Source organism: Procambarus clarkii, chromosome 21, assembly GCF_040958095.1.
Source record: "Procambarus clarkii isolate CNS0578487 chromosome 21, FALCON_Pclarkii_2.0, whole genome shotgun sequence".
NCBI classification, from domain to species: domain Eukaryota; kingdom Metazoa; phylum Arthropoda; class Malacostraca; order Decapoda; family Cambaridae; genus Procambarus; species Procambarus clarkii.
The window spans coordinates 36,406,961-36,428,524 of record NC_091170.1 but is presented as its reverse complement, the minus strand read 5'-3'; the positions used below and the strand labels follow the sequence as shown (position 1 = coordinate 36,428,524).

Below are 21,564 nucleotides of genomic sequence, written 5' to 3'. Positions count from 1 at the left end.
ATGTCTCCCCTTAGATAGAAAGAGACAGAGCGAGCGAGCGTGAGTGTGTGTGAGTGAGAGTGAAAGTGTGTGAGAGTGTGAAAGTGAGAATGAGAGAGTGAGTGAGAAAAAAATAGCTTTAAGAGCAAAAATTGGTACTGGTTTATATATGAAACCAGTGGAAATAGACGAGCGAGAGTCCCTGCACACGAGCGCACACAAGGGCGAGCAACACAAGTACACCACTCACCAAAACACGACGCACTCACCATCACCATGACAGCTTACAAGTATTCAATCACTCACCTCACTCTGGGACTTAATTACCTCATCAATTTATTCACCTACTTTGTTCATGTATTCACCCGTTCTGTCCATCCATCTTCCGTCCCTATCCATTCATCCCTCCCTGTCGTCCTCCACACCTCTTCCCCTCTCCCGCATCTCTTCCATTTATTCATATCCTCATAATCCTCCCTCTACCCCAAACACTCGGTTCTCCAGAATCTACATTCATTAACATAAGCTTCCAAAACCGACCTCTCTCCCCCTCTGACAGCCCCGACTCTCTCCCCCTCTGACAGCCCCGACTCTCTCCCCCTCTGACAGCCCCGACTCTCTCCCCCTCTGACAGCCCCGACTCTCTCCCCCTCTGACAGCCCCGACTCTCTCCCCCTCTGACAGCCCCGACTCTCTCCCCCTCTGACAGCCCCGACTCTCTCCCCCTCTGACAGCCCCGACTCTCTCCCCCTCTGACAGCCCCGACTCTCCTTTACCTTCAAATAGTAAATGGGAATTGGTGGAGAGAGGGCATTGCCCCCCCTCCAACACCTGCATTACCTCCCCCTCTAACACCTGCAATGATGACCACTCCTCTCTTGTGCACCCTCTTCTCTCCCCTCAAGACCCATATATCCTCCCGCCTCATCCTACCACAACCCCCTTCATCCTTATCCTGCCCCTCCCCAACCTTCTCCCTCCCCCTCCCCCCTCTCTCACCATCCTGCTACCCCTAATGGTCCACGTGAATATATCACAATAATGTGAACTGATTTAGATGTGTTGTTACGCGGTGACGTCCAGAGAGACAGCCGGACCGAACAGACTACCAACCAGGAGGGCTGGCCAAAGACTGGGCCGCGGGGACGTTGATCCCCGTAACCAACAGCGGGTATAGTGAGCACTCTCCTATCACCACATCGTCATGAATGAATTGCGCGCAGGTGTGTGAGCAACTGTTTACGAAATTGTGCGTGCGTGAACAATGGGGCAGACACGTGAAAGTGACATGCGTGTTTGTGTGTGTGTGTGTGTTTATGTTGACTCATGTGTGTAAGTTTGTGTATGATACGTGATGGAAGAAGACGGGTTAACAGCAGCCGTGTTCACCACGGTGGTCCCCCGGGAGGTGACACCACAGTACTCCCATCGTCCCTATCCTAGCCCTATTTCCCTCGTTCCAATTCCTCGGCGCCCTTTGTCAGTGTGGCTAGTGGCACCGTACCTGTTGATAACCTCGTCCCGGCAGCACCCACAACACTGCCTCCCCCGCTGCCAGACGAACAATATCGCGACCTTGTTGTATCCTGCTAACAATTTCTCATGACCCGGAATATTAAGAACATTTTGTAACTGCGAATCTGAACACTGAATACAAATCTGAACACACAAATAACATCACATGAGATTAGAAGGCATGGCAGGATGTGCAGAATACCCCCGTTGAAAAGCAGAGGTGCAATAGGGACTGAGAGAACTCTATCAACATCAGAGGCCCGAGACTTCAACACTCTCCCGGTACACGTAAGGAGCATAGCTGGCCGATCCCTCACAGTGTTTGAGAGAGAGAGAGAATTCGACAAACATATCCATAGAATACTTGATCAATCAGGCTGTGATTCATACGTCAGGCCGCGAGCAGCCGCGTCCAACAGCCAGGTTGACCAAACGATCAACCGGGAGGCCTGGTCGGAGACAGGGCCGCGGAGCCATTGATCCCCGGAAGCTACACAAGGTAGGTAGCGAACCAAGGAAAAAATATCTAAGACTAAAGATTCGGTAAAATAAAAAACAAGGTAGAATGAAGACAAATAAGATTCAGCCTGTATATTTTAACTTAAAAAAGGCACATATACCAACGTTATGTGAACAAAGTTATAGCTTCAATAATATTTTGAAAATGGAAATACAAAAGTTAAGTTATGTTGCTTAATTAATTTAACGGGCGTGTGGCTGCCGTTGATTTTGTTCCTGTCTGGTACACACGTTGATAATGACACACACACACACACACACACACACACACACACACACACACACACACACACACACACACACACACACACACACACACACACACACACACGCGCGCGCGCGCGCGGGCTGGGGTGGCTGAGTGGATAGCGCTCTAGACTCTTAAACCTAGCCTAGGGACCGGAGTTCGATCCCCGCACCCGGCGGAGACAAATGGGCAGAGTTTCCTTAACCCTGATACCTCTGTTACCTAGCAGTAAATAGGTACCTGGGAGTTAGACGGCTGCTTCCTGGTGTCTGCTTCCATGGTCATGTCCGTGGCCTAAGAGACTCTAGGGACCCCATCCCTCTATTTTCCAGTATCGGGCAGCCGGGGCGCAGCCCATCCCCGACCGTCGTCGCGCCTCAACCAACAACACTACATCAGGAGTCCACAGACACCACTAAAACACACATACACGCAGCAGGTAAACCTCCTTCCCATGCACATTCCCCTCTCTCTCTCTCTCTCTGACATTTTCCACCCAAAAAAGGCGGGCCAGGGTGTCGAGGCGGGTCAAGAATACCAAGGTCCTCCCAACAAGAGACCACATTACAACTTCCCATACTAAGTAACCCGGTGTCACAACAACAGTTAAAAGGTCACACTCAGGCTCTAACAGCTTCCAAAGCTTGTTACGAATTACAAGTGCGCCTCCTGTCTCTCCCAGTTAAGAGTAATGATGCTGCTTCTTAAAATTATAAGTATTGATGACCTATCACCTCTAAGCACTACGGCTGCTTCGATAAGTACTCAGATTACCTCAGCAATATCACCTGCAGGCGCCAAGTGTCAACCAATGGAGAGAAGCAGCAGTTCGCCTTCCTCAGCCACGCAACAGTCAGGAGTTGGGTTCAAGGAACCTCCGCTTCAGTCCTCCACGAAATAACTTAAATCGACACTTACATGCGCGTCAGTTCTCGTTCTCACAAATGTGTATATGTGTGTATATGTGTGTGTGTGTGTGTGTGTGTGTGTGTGTGTGTGTGTGTGTGTGTGTGTGTGTGTGTGTGTGTGTGTGTGTGTGTGTGTGTGTGTGTGTGTATTCACCTAGTTGTGTTTGCGGGGGTTGAGCTTTGCTCTTTCGACCCGCCTCTCAACTGTCAGTGAATCAACTGTTACTAACTAATTCCTCCACCCCCAGGAAGCAGCCCGTGACAGCTGACTAACTCCCAGGTACCTATATACTGCTAGGTAACAGGGGGCATTCGGGGTGAAAGAAACTTTGCCCATTTGTTTCTGCCAAGTGCGGGAATCGAACCCGCGCCACAGAATTACGAGTCCTGTCCGTTAACCACCAGGCTAAGAGGCCCCTCTATTTGCACACGCGCGCACACACACACACACGCACACACACACACACACACACACACGCACAGAGGTCACAGTGGGTCACTTTAGGGGCATGGTAGCTGCGAGGACAGCGCGCAGGACTCGTAATCCTGTGGCCCGGGTTCGATTCCCAGACCAGGCAGAAACAAATGGGCAAAGTTTCTTTCACCCCTGATGCCCCTGTTACCTAGCAGTAAACAGGTACCTGGGAATTGGACAGCTGTTACGGAGCTGCTTCCTGGGGGTGGAGGAATTAGTTAGTAGTTAGTAACAGTTGATTCACTGACAGTTGAGAGGCGGGCCGAAAGAACAGAGCTCAACCCCCGCAAGAACAAATAGGTGAATACAATTAGGTGAATACACAACGTTCGCGAGCATCGTAAGAAAACCTAAACACTTGTTAGAATTGTTAAACCAATAAACAAGTATAACTTAAGGTCATAGTTGAAAACGATAAAAAGATACAAAGATGTTAAGCGGGAAGAACTTTCCAAGAGTTGTGGAGAAGACTGAATCAACTCCAGGACGTTGTGAGCCTTAAACTCACTGCAAGTTTTAAAACTATTTACGATAAAAATATTCTGGGAGGCTGAATCCCCCGAAGCACAGCGCGCTCACTCTCTGCACTCTGGTCATGGCGGCCATCAGGAGTGTACACACACACACACACACACACACACACACACACACACACACACACACACACACACACACACACACACACACACACACACACACACACACACACTGAGTCGACAAGTACATGCTCGTCAGTGTGCCTGGAAACACAACGGCTGGACACACTGGAGGAAAACACCGGCTGGACACGGGTGGACAGATGACTAAGAGGGACATAATTCAGTACCCTTCAGAGAAGTATGATCAACCCCCCGTACTCTCAACTAATACGTCTCATTTTGTACGTTATATAGTCCCCAACGTACAAAATAAGGGGGTACAATGAAAAGCAGCAGCTGACAAATATCTGTTTTCTATGCGTAGGTTCGTTAGGTTATTTGGGTAGCTTGGGTTTGTGCGTTTTAGTACCCGTTATTATATACGTTGTGGCAAATTTAGAAAACGGGTCTGGTACTGAGCAAGAGAAATGGGCTCTAGGAATAGCCTAGTGGTGGATGACTCAAATATTTGTAGAAATAGGCTATAAAAGAGGTGAAAAAAGGGTCCGGACGGCACCAAAACACTACTAGATGACAAACTGGGCCCATGAGCTACAACTCTGTCTTAGCCAACACATGTGTAGGGGCATAATAGGCATGAATCGCATTAGTCGCATTTCCCCGCTGTAAGTGGCGTTGAATAGGGCCTGATGGCGAAGTGGACAGCGCTCGGGGATCGTAGTCCTAAGGGTCCAGGTTCGATCCCCGGCGGAGGCGGAAACAAATGGGCAGTTTCTTTCACGCTGATGATCCTGTTCCCCTAGCAGTAAATAGGTACCTGGGAGTTAGACAGCTGCTACGAGCTGCTTCCTGGGAATGTGTGTACTCACCTAGTTGTACTCACCTAGTTGTGTTTGCGGGGGTTGAGCTCTGGCTCTTTGGTCCCGCCTCTCAACCGTCAATCAACAGGTGTACAGATTCCTGAGCCTATCGGGCTCTGTCATATCTACACTTGAAACTGTGTATGGAGTGAGCCTCCACCACATCACCCCCTAATGCATTCCATTTGTCAACCACTCTGACACTAAAAAAGTTCTTTCTAATATCTCTGTGGCTCATTTGGGCACTCAGTTTCCACCTGTGTCCCCTTGTGCGTGATGTGTGTGTGTGTGTGTGTGTGTGTGTGTGTGTGTGTGTGTGTGTGTGTGTGTGTGTGTGTGTGTGTGTGTGTGTGTGTGTGTGTGTGTACTCACCGAGTTGTGTTTGTGGGGGTTGAGCTCTGGCTCTTTGGTCCCGCCTCTCAACCGTCAATCAACAGGTGTACAGAACAGGTGTGGGTGGGTGGGTGAGTGGGCGTGTGTGTGCGTGTGTGTGTGCGCGTGTGTGTGTGCGTGTGCGTGTGTGCGTGCGTGCGTGCGCGTACGTGCGTGCGTGTGCGCGCGTGTGCGTACGTGCGCGCGTGTGCGTACGTGCGCGCGCGTGCGTGCGCGCGCGCGAGAGAGAGAGAGAGAGAGAGAGAGAGAGAGAGAGAGAGAGAGAGAGAGAGAGAGAGAGAGAGAGAGAGAGAGAGAGAGAGAGAGAGAGAGAGAGAGAGAGAGAGAGAGAATTAGCATTAAGGATTTGACGGAAACGTTATCGTGCTAGTGGCTGTACAAGAATGTAAGAACTCTTGTATATATATATATATATATATATATATCAATAAAAATAAATAAAAACATGACAACTGGCTGGAAGCAACACCCACATGGTGAGAAAGACACTATACTATTATACATGTAATGTAGTATTGCCTTGTAAATTTCTGTACATATGATTTACATTGTATTTTATTAAATAAAGATTAAAAAAAGACACCGTGGCAACCGCTCCTCCGCTCAACACCACCATTATGATAATGTCACTTCTTGTCAAAACAAACATTATTAACATCTCTTCCTTCAAAAAGTTAATTTTCTTGCTGCCGCTTACGGAACAAAAGCGGGGAAATGAACATGGGAGGAAGATTTGTACACAGTGGCCAGAGCCTTGGTCTTCCAGGACCACACTGACAATGTTAACCTCAGAACGTTTCTCTCAACCTTTACCCTGGTAGGTTAATGTTAACCTCAGAACGTTTCTCTCAACCTTTACCCTGGTAGGTTAATGTTAACCTCAGAACGTTTCTCTCAACCTTTACCCTGGTAGGTTAATGTTAACCTCAGAACGTTTCTCTCAACCTTTACCCTGGTAGGTTAATGTTAACCTCAGAACGTTTCTCTCAACCTTTACCCTGGGCAATGTAAACATTTACGCCCATCCTCACCATGCCCAGGTAATGTACCACACCTGCCACAACCCATCCTCCGAATTGACAGTACGGTTTAATACTAAGTGTAATAAGTACATTTCCTGACTTTCGTGCATGGTACAAAATTGCACTTATGGGACTGTTACATTTACACTCCTCGTTTTCTATTAAGACACTCAGAATTTTAGGATGAAGTTTTCAAGTTCGATTTGCTATAAACAAGTTTTGAATATCATTAATTTATTTTTCAGTTTTATTAAACAATAGAGATTTTATAAAAAAAAAATGAAAATATCCTGAGTTACTTTACAATTTATTGAAATATTTTAGTTTTGTTTTACTAGTTTTATAAAAGTGTAATGTCAATATAGCTATAGGTTAAGTACTAATTGTAATTAAGAAGCAATAAAATGCTTATCTTGAAACACTAAGAAGGTTAGGTTAGATCGTGGTTTTCTATTCAGCTTTTCAAGTAAACTCAAATATTCACAATGTATGTGACAGTACTGTTTAATATTAAGTAAAAATAAGTACAATTCCTGACTGCTGGGAATAGTACATAATTACACTTACTTGTGCTGTTACATTTACCTCCCCAATTTTGGAGGATGGACTGCCTGCCGACACTTCAACTGGCATTGTTAACCCTTCTCACCCTTCACCACTGCCCCCATGGCCATGTTAGCCTCCCACGCCCCCAGCACCTTCCTCCCGTGTTAACCTCCCGTGTTAACATCCTCACCAACGACCTCGTGCTGACCCAGATTGACAGCTATTTTTAATGCACCTTGGTTCTACCTGCACGGGTGACCCTCACTGCTGTCGTCTTCAAGTTATTATTCTCAACCCTCTAAGTTACCTTGGTTAACCTGTCTCGTCTTCATTTTTGCTCTGGTCAAAGCCACTCGTTTTTCTTCAGCACGAGTTAACATATTTCAAGTTAGGAGTCTAGAGGAAATGCTACAATTATCTTACGTTTTAAGATAGTTTCCTTTGGGTGGGTTGTTCACTGTGCTTCATTAAGAGTGCTTGGGGTGGTGGTTTGTTTGCTATAGATATATGGATAGTGGTTAGACAACGGCATGTTGTACCGTTGACACTACTAGAACCTACTAGAATTCACTAGTAGGCTAAACTAAACTATCTTAATTTTATTGACAGTACCTCGTCGCTGTCTTCCTAGACTATTAACTGCAGTTTAACCCAATTCAAGTTACCTAGTTTAAGAGATAATCTTAAATTAAATTAGGCAAGTCAACTATAACTAACTATTCTCAAATAATTCCAGCCGTCTAATGGACTAGTAGCCTAAGCTAATAATTCCAGCCGTCTACTGGACTAATAGCCTAGGTTACAAATGCCAGCCGTCTATGGGACTAATAGCCTAGGTTACAAATGCCAGCCGTCTATGGGACTAATAGCCTAGGTTACAAATGCCAGCCGTCTATGGGACTAATAGCCTAGGTTACAAATGCCAGCCGTCTATGGGACTAATAGCCTAGGTTACAAATGCCAGCCGTCTATGGGACTAATAGCCTAGGCTACAAATGCCACCCGTCTATGGGACTACTAAATAAGACTACTAAACAAGAATGTAAGAAATCTTGTATATATAAATAACACAAAATTCTTACCAAATTTTTCCATAAAAATATTTTGGAAACCTGATTAAAAGTTACATTCTGTGTTTTGAAAGTTTTTTTCCCCATCTTCTCAGCACAAGGCTGAGAAGATGGGGAAACGTTCACACGTTCACACGGACGACCATTACAAACAGCAATTATGTAGCCACCATGGACAACGATGCAGTTAACCTCAAAATATTGCAACAATTTTTTTTTTTATAAAATTCTTATTTAACAGGGAATAAACCTTATTGGGAATGATTGTCAAACAAACTGTTCCTATCTCGGTGGGAAAAGGAATTTCAATTATTCCTGATTGTATTACAAGAACCTGACGGCGATCTTAGCATCAAACGATTCGTTCACCACTAGTAAGGCGACAAGGTATGGTGTGGTGAAGTAAAGTTAGGTTACGTAAGGTAAGGTTAGATTAGGTAAGGTAACGTTAGGTTGGTTGACGTTGGGTTGGGTTAGGTTATGTTGGGTAATTTTAAGTAAACTAAGATTATGTTGGGTAAAATAAGGTAATATTGGTTTGGGTAAAGTTAAGGTTGGTTAAATTAAGTAAAGGAAGTTAATTCTAGGTTAGGATAGGCAAGCTTTTAACTTTACAGTAGGCTAGGTTAGGCCGAGAAGGCCTAACTGTAATTAGGTTAAAACTAATTAAATTTTAGTAACCTAACCTGATTTTTTTTTAAATAGCAAAGATGTCAACCTAATTATGCGGCAATAATCTCACAGACCGGTTGGCGTATAGTTAAGTTATGAGAAGGGAGAAAGGGGCGAGGGGAGAAGCTATGGTCTGCACAGATCTAAACACCGTTAAGGAACGGTAAAAATTAGAACCTTAAACATAATACAGGGTACAAAACACAATCAAATCTGCCCATAGTAGGAAAGTAGCATGTAAAGGATTTGGGAATAATGATGTCTGACGATCTAACATTTAAGGAGCATAACCAAGCAAGTATTGCCAGCCAGAAAAATGATAGGATGGATTACGAAAACTTTCAAATCCAGGCATCCCATCACAATGGTTGTCCTATTCAAATCACTTGTGCTGTCCCGTCTTGAGTACTGCTCAGTACTCATTTCCCCCCTTCAGAGCAGGAGAGATTGCTGAAATAGAGGGAATACAGAGAACATATATGGCATACATAGACGCGATAAAGCACCTAAATTATTGGGATCGTCTCAAAGCTCTCCAAATGTACTCACTAGAAAGGAGACGAGAGAGATACCAAATAATATACACGTGGAACATACTGGAGGACCAGGTCCCAAGTCTACACAGTAAAATAACAACATACTGGAGTGAACGATATGGAAGAAAATGCAGGATAGAACCAGTGAAGAGCAGGGTGCCATAGGCACAATCAGAGAACACTGTATAAACATTAGGGGTCCGTGGTTGTTCAACATCCTCCCAGTGAGTATAAGAAATATTGCCCGAACAACCATGGACATCAAGAGAAACCTATATAGTTTTCTTCAAGAAGTGCCGGAGCAACCGGACTGTGGTGCATATGTGGGCCTGCGGGCCTCTCCATGCAACAGCCTGTTGGACCAAGCTCTCACAAGTCAGGCCGGGCTTGGAGATTAGAACAACTCCCAGAACCCCATCAAGCAGGTATCCTTCAATCCCGAAGAAGCTGAAAACGTCCATCGGCCTCGAGCAGCAGTAGTAAGCGTGCTGCTTCCTGGTCGACGCTCGGGATCACTTTCACGCTCCTCAATGACAGGTGGAGGAGGGAAACGCTTTAATAACCCTCACAGAGCTGAGAGGGACGGGGGATGGAGGGAGGGTGGGAGAGGGGGGGGAAAAGGGAGAGAGGGAGAGAATGGTTATCACTCCAGCACCGGACATTCACTCCGTGGTTGCCTCGCATCTGGAACATGTTCTATTAACTTCTTCGTGAGGTCATACTAGCAGCTGAAGGCTTCGACACGGAGTTGGTTCCCTCTGCACCATGTTCTTGATATGATTACACCTTAACCGTAAAGTATATCCCTAATAAAACAAGTTGTTGTTGTTGTTGTTTTAGATTTAGCTACTCAGAACGAAATGTCCATGTAGCACAGGCTATGGTGAGCCCGTTCGGTTATTCATGATAACTTTGTTACTCTGATATTTGGGTCAAAGTATTAAATGGAGGTGGGGTTTCCCCCTTTTTCCTTGTTTCTTTTTCGCTTCTGTTTTAGTCTTGTTTTAATAACATTATCTTGGTGGTGGATGTAGCGGCAGAATGTTCATTAGTGAATCCCATTCTTTAACGGCTTTTCTAATCATTGTAGTTGCTGTGGAATGTGCATCTAATGCAGCTGCTGTCGTTGGATTAATGTTTAGTTTGATGCGCAGGGCTTCAGTAGCTTCACATTCCAATAAGTAGTGCAATAGTGGCGCCTCTGCTTTGTTCCAAAGATATGACACTCTTTAACAATTGGGTTCATTACCTCCCAGCAGCACTTGTAACCAAGTCTGAGTCTATGTATGACTACTGCAAAGTCTCTGGATATCTTTTTGACAGGCTTCAAAGAGTAGTACCCAGTGGCTTTTTCGTACCATATCATAATAAAAACAAAAGTTCCTAGCATAAATAGCTGTTTCAATGGTCAGGCTTTAAATGAAGTGACGTGTAAAAACGGGTGCCGACGCCGCCAAGCACCACCACACAGCCGCCACCACCACACACCAATTCCCCAAGACACCCCCAGTAAGGCCATCACCACTCCACTCTGCCCCACAAGTGCTCTCAACCCACAACTGTCGTCTCAACCCCAGAGTACCGTATACTTCCTGGGAGTCGCACTCTGGCCCAGTCCTTTGAGAACTGATTGCATCCTGGCAAAACCTGTGAGCGAAGCGAAGTTACACAATTGTTAATATTAGTGCAGTTACAAGTGCTGCTCCACACCCATCCAACTGGGCGGCAGCTTTACAGTCATGTGCTCCACACCCACCAACTGGGCGGCAGCTTTACAGTCAAATGCTCCACACCCACCCAACTGGGCGGCAGCTTTACAGTCATATGCTCGACACCCACCCAACTGGGCGGCAGCTTTACAGTCAAGTGCTCCACACCCACCCAACTGGGCGGCAGCTTTACAGTCAAGTGCTCCACACCCACCCAACTGGGCGGCAGCTTTACAGTCAAGTGCTCCACACCCACCCAACTGGGCGGTAGCTTTACAGTCAAGTGCTCCACACCCATCCAACTGGGCGGTAGCTTTACAGTCAAGTGCTCCACACCCATCCAACTGGGCGGTAGCTTTACAGTCAAGTGCTCCACACCCATCCAACTGGGCGGTAGCTTTACAGTCAAGTGCTCCACACCCATCCAACTGGGCGGTAGCTTTACAGTCAAGTGCTCCACACCCATCCAACTGGGCGGTAGCTTTACAGTCAAGTGCTCCACACCCATCCAACTGGGCGGTAGCTTTACAGTCAAGTGCTCCACACCCATCCAACTGGGCGGTAGCTTTACAGTCAAGTGCTCCACACCCATCCAACTGGGCGGTAGCTTTACAGTCAAGTGCTCCACACCCATCCAACTGGGCGGTAGCTTTACAGTCAAGTGCTCCACACCCACCCAACTGGGCGGTAGCTTTACAGTCAAGTGCTCCACACCCATCCAACTGGGCGGTAGCTTTACAGTCAAGTGCTCCACACCCATCCAACTGGGCGGTAGCTTTACAGTCAAGTGCAGGCTGCATCTACAGTAAGCATATTTTGGATACTGCTTAAAAAAATTCTACAGTGGACTGAGAAAACTACGCTTGTTTCACATACATGATTTTTGTTAGTAGAATGTGTTGGTAAATAATGTTGACATTACGAACTGGCAAGTCACGTGGTTACAGCAGCAGCATGATATCGATTTCCCGACACGCTCTTGGTATCACTCCATTCTGGCCATCACTAGGTTAAGCGACTCTACTAAAGCTTAACTTACTGGCCCATGAGCGCCTGACATGTCTCGCCGAGATAGGTTAAATAGCTTCAGCGATATCGGAATTAAAGGCATAAAGTCGATAGCGACCAAAAACCGATAGCGTACGCTTGTCCCTTCCGCGCCGCCAGAGTAACTCCGATTCAATGACCCGCTTCCACGGCCGACCGCTCTGGTGGCGACAGGGGGACGGTGCACCGCCCACCACACCTACATGTTGTTATATAAATATACTTGGATACTCTACTATTGGTAACGGGAGACATCTCCCGTCACGCAAGGTGCAGCCGCACCTCCACAGATCTCCAGTATCATCTATTGATTCTGGTAATGGCTCAAAGGGCCACCACTTACGGGCTATTCGTGCCCGTGCCACCATTTGGGTGGCTTAATCTTCGTCAATCAATCATCAATCTACTGTTGGCGATTCCAACTCTCAGCCCCGCTCCTGTGCCAGGTAAGTCCACTACGGGCTCACCATAGCCCGTGCTACTAGGAACTTTTGTTCTGAGTAGCTAAATCCGAAACAACAAAACAACTCTACTGTTTCCTTAGACATATGCCAATGTCGAAATGCAACTGAAGATATCCCCTTCAATGCTATTATAGTTTAGCTGTTTCGTCTGTGTTAACATATCGTGCGAGATGCTGTCTATACGTTCACTCGGATAGAGATGAACAATCACACTTTATCGAGTTGAACAACTCTACCGAGTTATAACTTGGCACACGTTATCGAGTTGAACGTTTACACGGGTTGCATTTAACGGCGGCGGGAGTCGAGCTGAACCTGCAGCTGCAGCCGTCGAGGCGGTAATCAGATTACCGAGTCAGCAGGAGCCTGGGGAGCCAGCAAGCCGCCGTGACCCAGCTGAGCCCGTCCCTCGCTGCTACACAGATACAAGATAGACAAGTTCCTGCAGCCAAGAAGTACTTCCCTCTTGCACAGAGCTGCGTGAAAGCGAAAGTGTTTACGAGCAACTGTTAAAACCGTAATTACCTCAAACTGTATTTACGATGTTAAACAGACTTTCCTGTCCAAATGGCACACCAGTTTAGCTCAATTGATGATTAAATAATTTTAGTATGAAAGATGAAAAAAATTGTGTTTGGAAAATTTTAATGTCTGTAGCCTTTGTCATATATGTATCATTTTATATATGTAAAAATAATTACTAAACGTGTATATAAATTACAAAGACATACAGTAAAGTACATGCCTGACCGCTTTCGTGTGCCTCAATGAGCCTCCAAAAGCACTCTGCCATATATAATCTTCAGTACTCTGTGGGTACCCAAATAATATATACATTGCATATATACACACCTAAAAAGAGAGACTTTTACTCTTTCGTGATATTAGGCCAGACGCTAAGGGCTAGCCAGCCATTACACACGGCGATGATCACTCACCAGGCAATCGATATTACTATATCAGTCCTGATATAGTGGTATTAGGACTGAGTACGCTAGTGCGGTGAGCCCTGGTAACGCAGGTTCGAATCCTGATCGGGTCGTTGTTACGGACCCGAGCCCAACGTCCGAGCACGGAGCAGTGATGACCACGCCATCTGTGGGTCAGCTCCCGAAACCCCCTCCAAATGGACGGCGCCATCAAGTGAGGACAGGAAATACCAGCCACAAGGGCTAGTTTCCCGTCCTGATCAGTTCATAACACAGCCGCTGCTGACCTGGTGAGGTGGCGCTCAGACAGCAACGCCATCTATGGATTGGATAGGTGGGCGTTTGGGTCTGAGCCGGTAAGTGACATGCCCTAGAGTGTCCCTGTTACTGATGATGTGTCTGCTTACAGAGTCGACCTGGGACTGCTGTAAAGGAAGTGGGATCAGTCTACCCAAGGCAGCCGTCTTGTCCCCCAAGTGTTTGCTGCAGCAGCTGTGAGTCGCCCCCCGGATGAACACTGTGGTGTTACCCTGCCTGTGACGTGGCAGTTGAGGGATTGTAGTACCCGGGACTGACTGGTGGAGACGCTTAACCACTGGGGTGTTGTGGCAAGGAGAGTGGTCTGTGGGATCACATGAGGCTCCTGACTAGGGTTCGCGACCTTAGTATCGATCGTGGAGTGGCCTAACCAGCGTCGCTGATTTGGAACCTGCCAGCTATCTTCTGGACTTGTGGTTGACGGCCTCCACGACGGTGCCCCCAGTGGAACTGTGATTTGGCTGGCCTGTGGTCAGGGTAGACTCAGAGAATCGAAGGATTCGTCGTGAGGCCACAAGAGGACCAGGAGCTTAGCATCGTGAGCACCGCGAACGTCTAGAGTCTTCAGAAGAAGACATTGTTGTACATTCTAGTGTTTATACCCCCCCCCCCCCGTGTAATCTTTTATATAGTATTTATGGTGATGGTGACAATTATAATATTAAGTTTTTGACTTTATTTCCCTTCCCATTTAATTTACTTGCGTTACGGATCTCATCCCTTGAAAGCCACTACTAGCTTGGGGCCGGATACCCTACCTCTAACATCAGAGTAAGAACCCGGTTGCGACCCGAGAGGGCCGTAACAGTCGTTGACTTCTCACACTTCGTGTACTCTCAGTGTTGAGCTGTTGCGACACTGTGTGTACACATCCCCGGACTTGAACATCAACCTCAATGAATTAGGTGGGTTTGTACGCATAAGGTTAGACAAAACTCGCTTCAGAATTGTGAGAACTGACTTTATATACTTATGCAGGCGATGAGTCACAATAACGTGGCTGAAGTATGTTGACCAGACCATATATACTTTATATACTTATACTTGTGGCTAAAATGTGTGTGTGTGTGTGTGTTTGAGAGGGAGAGAGAAATATATAGTAGATATGACAGAAAATATGTACATTAGAAAACCGACGTCTAGAAAGGCGGGGTCCATGCGCTAACAGCTCAATCATGCAGTGACTAGTAGGTGAATACAAACAGATGAATACCTCCACGCACCGTTCAGAATGCGTGTAAAACATGACCTTTATACTAGGTTTTTACACTGCTAATCCCGCCGGCGCCAACTCCGGACATTAGTTTTTAAGTAAATGTAAAACATGGCGACCAGCTTAAGGATTTCCTCTGCTGCTTCAATCATTTATGATTTCAAACAAGATATGCCAGATCATCGATGATACCTTTTAAGACCAGTGATCTCTCTATGTGTAGAATATTATTTCACAATAAGTCTCGTTAAAAAAAAATCTAAATTATTTGGATTGCTTTAAATTTTAAATTTATATTGTACAGAGCGCAGGCGAGAGATATAAATAATTTGCATTTGGAAAATATTTGAGGGAATCCAAATCTGCACACAGAAATAACTTCTCATGAAAACAATAGGCGTGACAGGAAGTGTAAAATAGCCCCGTTGAAAAGCACAGGTGCAATACTATTGGTACGTTGAGAGAAAACTATCAACATCAAGGGCCCAAGACATTTCAACACTCTCCCTCTACACTTAAGGGGCATAACTAGCAGACCTCTTACGTTGTTCAAACGAGAACTTGATAAACACCTCCAAAAGTACCTGATCAACTAGGTTGTGATCTATACGTCAAGCTGCAGGCAGCGTCTAACTAACAGACAATTGATGGTCTGGTTGACCAGACCATCAATCAAGAGGCCTGGTCAGAGACCGGGCCGTGAGGAGGCTGATCCTCGGAACCAACAAGGTAAAACCGTCGCCACTGCCTTTATCTTCAGACGTGTGAGCTGGGGGGGGGGGTAGAAGTAGCCTAAGCTACTCTATCCCTTTGAGATGTATTTTTTTTTCTTGTCTCAATAAACTTGAGCTTGAACTTGTGTGAGCTGGGTGTATAATTTTCAGCCCGTTCTTGTGCCTTACCGTCACCATGACTAATATGTCAGGCCTCACAGCTAGGTACAGCCAAGTTGACAAGGAAGCCTATCCAGGTTAGGCTGGGCAAATGACTCCCTGACTTATCACAATGAAATGTGTGAAGTAAAACATGTGTATGGGGCAGGTAAAAAAGTCAGTAGACTAACAGACGTTGTCACAGCTCGAATAAGACTTGGCTACAAGTATCTCTGGCAGTTCAGCTTGTATAGGGATCTAGATGTAAAGTGTAAAGTGTGTGGACAAAGACAGGGGGACACACTCGAACACTATATCTTGGATTGTAGTAAAATTGAGCTATTTAGAGATAAATAAATCTAAGCTCACGCTGTATGATATGGCAACCTATCTTATTACCAAGGATAAAATACCTGAAATCCTTGCACTGTATCCATATTTCGCTTCCAGTAGATAAACGACATATGAGATTAAGAGACAAGTAGTGTATTGTGAAGACTAATAAAGAACACTAGCTCCCCTATGACTGTAATATCTCAATTGCTCAAATAATTATGTATTAGCGATAAGACCTACCATTAATGTATAATGACTTACTGTAATATATAGCTCTTGAAACATTCTCTGTAACTAGCTGACACTAACTATAATGTGTGAAGGATAGATGAAATTGTTTATGTAATAATCTCCGTTGAGGTCTGATAAAGCCCTTTTGTGCCTTTTGTAATGCGTTTCGCGCTACCGCTCACAGTTTGAGTATTGGGTGCACAATGAACTCTCTGGCTTCCTCCCAGCCACACTGACAACGTGCCACCTTCAAGACAATAAGTCAACAATGTACACCTAAATAAACTTTTATTACCACTGCATCATTTGCTACACAGCCTTCCCGGCTTGGTGCCTTCTTTGATAATGACTTACTTACCACTGCATCAATATCTCTTACTCTTTTTAAACCATAAAAATTAAGAAAACATGATGACTTTAACACATTCAATATGTCAAGGATTCGAAGTGGCGACCGTGAGCTGGCTAAAACACAGCAGGCACAAAGGCTACCCTGCTTCATTATACATGCTCCAACATATACCCTTAAAGGTCGGGGCAGCGCTCCTTAACACTGGACGTGGAAATTACTCTAGAGACTAGGCTAATACAAGATTTTTCTTGAGATAATCCTATATACTTTACGTCACAAACTGTCATTTTACATAACTTATTGCTGAAAAGTGACAGGCGCCCGAAATTGATAACACTTCTTTACCTGTACGAGAAACATGGTCAACGTACCCGTCCTCTCGCCCAGGCTTGACCTCAAACATGAAGGCTGACCCAAGCATTGCCAGCGATAAGTAGACAGGGACTAACTATTCTCCGGACATTGCCATGATCCAGTTCAGGTCATCTATATGTACACAATTTGTTATTATTATGGTTAATCCCTATGAAACATTATGTTCCTATATCCTTGCTACCTAATATCAATAACTGCAGTACCAGTTTATCGAATAAGTTTTAACAGGGAAAATATTTAAATTTTGTACATTAGAACTAAATGCTGCGAGACACTTTTTATAGTGAACGATAAATCTACAAACATACTGTACAAAATCTACTAAACTAGTAGTAACGGTATCAAATTCGGCAAACCGCCCCCCCCCTCCAACGAATTAATATTATTGGTAAAAAGTTTAAGGACCTTTAATGTATGTATGTATGTGTACTCACCTAATTGTGCTTGCGGGGGTTGAGCTTTGGCTCTTTGGTCCCGCCTCTCAACCGTCAATCAACTGGTGTACAGATTCCTGAGCCTACTGGGCTCTGTCATATCTACATTTGAAACTGTGTATGGAGTCAGCCTCCACCACATCACTTCCTAGTGCATTCCATTTACTAACTACTCTGACACTGAAAAAGTTCTTTCTAATGTCTCTGTAGCTCATTTGGGTACTCAGCTTCCACCTGTGTCCCCTTGTTCGCGTCCCTCCAGTGTTGAATAGTTCATCCTTGTTTACCCGGTCGATTCCCCTGAGGATTCTGTAGGTTGTGATCATGTCCCCCCTTACTCTTCTGTGTGTGTGTGTGTGTGTGTGTGTGTGTGTGTGTGTGTGTGTGTGTGTGTGTGTGTGTGTGTGTGTACTCTTACACAAGTTTTTTTTTTGCAACCCAATCTCATCTGATATTCTAGTTTTCATTTACACCATCTCATCCTGACACTGTATATATTGATCACGTCGACTCTTGCCAGTCTTTTGCCTCAAAGCTTCTGAAACTATACAAAACAGCCACGGAGAGCATCACATAAACGGGCGAACACAAAAGTTTATAATAGGAAACATACCTTGAACCCCTTGCAGCAAGAGTCCCAACTTTAACAGCATCTCCTGCAATGAAGTCTTCAAGACTTAACCAGATGCAATTTAGAAAAAGACACGAGTCATTAAAGACCCGACCTTACCTACTGAAAAACACTAAATAGTGGATTAGCGTTCTAGGCTATTAATAACATTAGGCTTCAGGTGGAGGTACTTACAAAAAACAAAACAAAAAAAAAAAGTTTGTGTACTTACACAAACTTACAAAATGAAGGATTTCAGTAAAGTGTGAGGGAACTCCAGGCCAACACCCCCGTGGACGCCCCCATATGGGGAGCCGCAACTGAATTAATGTGAGAATAACAATGTGTAATTCTGAAATACACAAGGACAAAATTACACATGTGGGACGAATATTTTTTTCCTTCATACTCGATGAAGGGGGGTGGGGGGGGGGGCTTTGGGAGGGATCAGGAGAAAGTACCAAGTCATTACTATTATATAGCACTGGAAATGCGTCAGGATGAGGATTGTGGGATGGGACGGGAGGGGGGGGAGGAATGGTGCCCAACTACTTGAACGGTCGGGGATTGAACACCCACCTGAATGAAGCAAGACATCGCTCTACCGACCAACCAATATGTGTATATATAAATATATATGTATATGTATGTATGCATATATGTATGTGTATACAGGATATGTGGAAGCTGGCCAGAATTGCATTTCACCTTGGTAAACGCACATTAATGACATTATGTAAAAAGACACGTCGAACACTGTTTATGTAGGGCAGACGTAAATCTATGTATTTATGTATGTAGGTTAGATTAGCATTTTATAAGCACTGCAATCACCTTCTGTGGTTGATTGTTCAATAAATCACTTATCTATATATTTAACAGATCTCTCACCCTGTCCATGGAGGACAAAAAATGTATATAGGCTGGTTAACGTTGTAAATGTGTGCCTACTACGTCTATGGTAGAAGTATTATATAAGGGAAAAAATGGTCCAAGTGGTTGAACATTGTGAATATAATATATCGTCCAACATGTTTATTTTTTCCTTCTGTACTTCAAAATTACAGTTATTTTCCCCATTTTTTCATATGCTCGTTTATTGCATTTAGTGTAATTCCGAGTTGAACACACTTCCCGCACACTCAACTTTGGCAACGCCCGCCAGTAACAGCCTCACTGTTGTTAATGGTGGCTTCATATTATCATTCAACGGTAATAAACTCCAGCAGCTAAGTAATGGTCGCAGGAATGGCCATTTGGCCGTCCACATTGCTTTCTCCGTTTCTTTTTCTGTGGTGTTGATCTCTATCTCCAAAACATATGGATGGTTTTCTAGCCTAGTCGCAGTCTGTTCCTTGTTCATCACCCCTGTTGGTTACTGTACCGGTGGTGACTGGTCTCGTCCCGGTAACATACATAATTAAACAATCGCTGGCGGTTGCAACTAAAGCAGGTTTCATAATGATTGTTAAAACTTTAATAATAAACAAGTATCAAATTTATAACAAAAAAGGATGCTATATTTGTGATGTCGGAAAATCCGACACCACATAATAATATCATACAGACAGATAATAATAGCTGTATTGTATAAACAAGTTACCCATAGAAAACGTAACTTGTAGTGGAATTACCGTCTATAGAAAACGGGATATCATCACCACATACTATTATAAATCACCACCTATTATGGTGGGAATTATTCTTAAATACATTAGTCTTTGGATTTTACCATCATAAAAACATCTCATATAAATTAACTTAATTATCAATATTAAAGTAGAGTAAATGTGACCCTTCTATCACTTTCTGTCATCTGGACAATGTAAGCCAGGCGTCAGAGTGAGGAAGGAGGGGAGCCATTGTTTATACTGAGACCAGAGGCTCACAGGAGCAAATTCGGCTCCTGTTAATTTTACTTGGACGTAGTGTTATGGAAACCAAAGGTGTACCATTATCAACACGCTGTCAACAAATCAAGTTAAGTGTTCTTCCGAAACCCATGTATCTTTCATTTATGGCCATTAATGTCATTATATAGGGTGATCCAGTTAGAGCACGTGGTAGCCTCAAACTAAAGGTAATTAAGCCAGGTCTTCATTGTTCCATGTACAGTATTTTCTCTGATATACCTGTCATATATAGAATTCTGGCTTTACAGCTAGCGCCCTTTTGACAGGTCAAGACGAGGAAGCATGCTTTGTGCATCAGTTACCAGGGTGATGGAAGCTACCTCAAAGAGGGAAAATGTGGTGTCTACACCCTAGTTATACCTGGTGGACTAACTTGCTGTACTATAAGATAAGGAACCTCTTCAATGTATGTAGTCTAATACTGTAGTTTGATTGGCTGCATATATATAAATTTAATTAATATAAACTCCCCCTAATGTGTAGAGGATCGATTTGTGAGATTATGAGATTATTGCAGAAATACAGTCCACTTATCATTATACAAATTGCTATCGAAGTATACAAATTAACGTAAATATAAATTCTATATATATTCATATAAATTAAATAAATATAAATCTCACAGGTCGGTTCCCACATGTGAAGCACATTCAAATAGGTAGGAAAAGCCTTCAAATTGGTGGCAAAACACTATGTGCTGATCTAGTCCTAAGTGGCGACAAAGACTTCTAGTAATGATTAGCAGACAGTTCTCAAGTGCAGAGTTAAGCTTAAACCGTCAAAAGGCTAAGTGAGCAATCAGTAATCCAATGAGCCCTGAAGAACTCTAAAGAATTAAATGGAAGTGGTGTGGACTCTAAAGAGGGGACTCAAGTCCAAAACCGGAGAATGTGATACTACTCGCCCCTCGGGGCAAAATTAAAAAAAAAATTTGAGAATGTGATAAGTAAGCCTATCTGAGGGGAGTTCACGAGGCGACAGAAGTAAGCCCGTCTGAGGGGAGTTCATGAGGCGACAGCACAGAGTAAGAGTACTCAGGAGATGGCTCCCTGATAAGAGGGTGAATCCAGAGCTCCCTAGAAACATGGCCGGGGGGGGGGGGTGACTTGAAACGCTCATCTCCCCAAGCGATAAAGATGCTCTCAGGTGACAAGTGTTTAGACTGCGAACTCCTTTAGTAGGTGATCCCCGCCCAGCACTCATGGTGACATTATCGAGCAGTGCCACAACCCTCCACCCATCACCATCCGCTACCATCACACTCCACCCTCCATCACCCCAATACCATCACCTCGCTACCACTACCTTCCACCCATCACCACCCCACTACCTCCACCCTCCTCCCATCACCTTTCCGCCCATCACCACCCCGCCACCACCACCCTCTTCCCATCACCTTTCCGCCCACCACCACCCAACA

The 21,564-nt window shown here is 44.7% G+C and overlaps 1 protein-coding gene across 2 annotated transcripts in view; it reads right to left on the bottom strand.

Moving 5' to 3' along the window:
• LOC123760611 (uncharacterized) overlaps nt 1–21,564 on the bottom strand; it is a 379,154-nt gene that overhangs the window by 356,576 nt on the left and 1,014 nt on the right. The gene's annotated exons all lie outside the window — the stretch shown is intronic.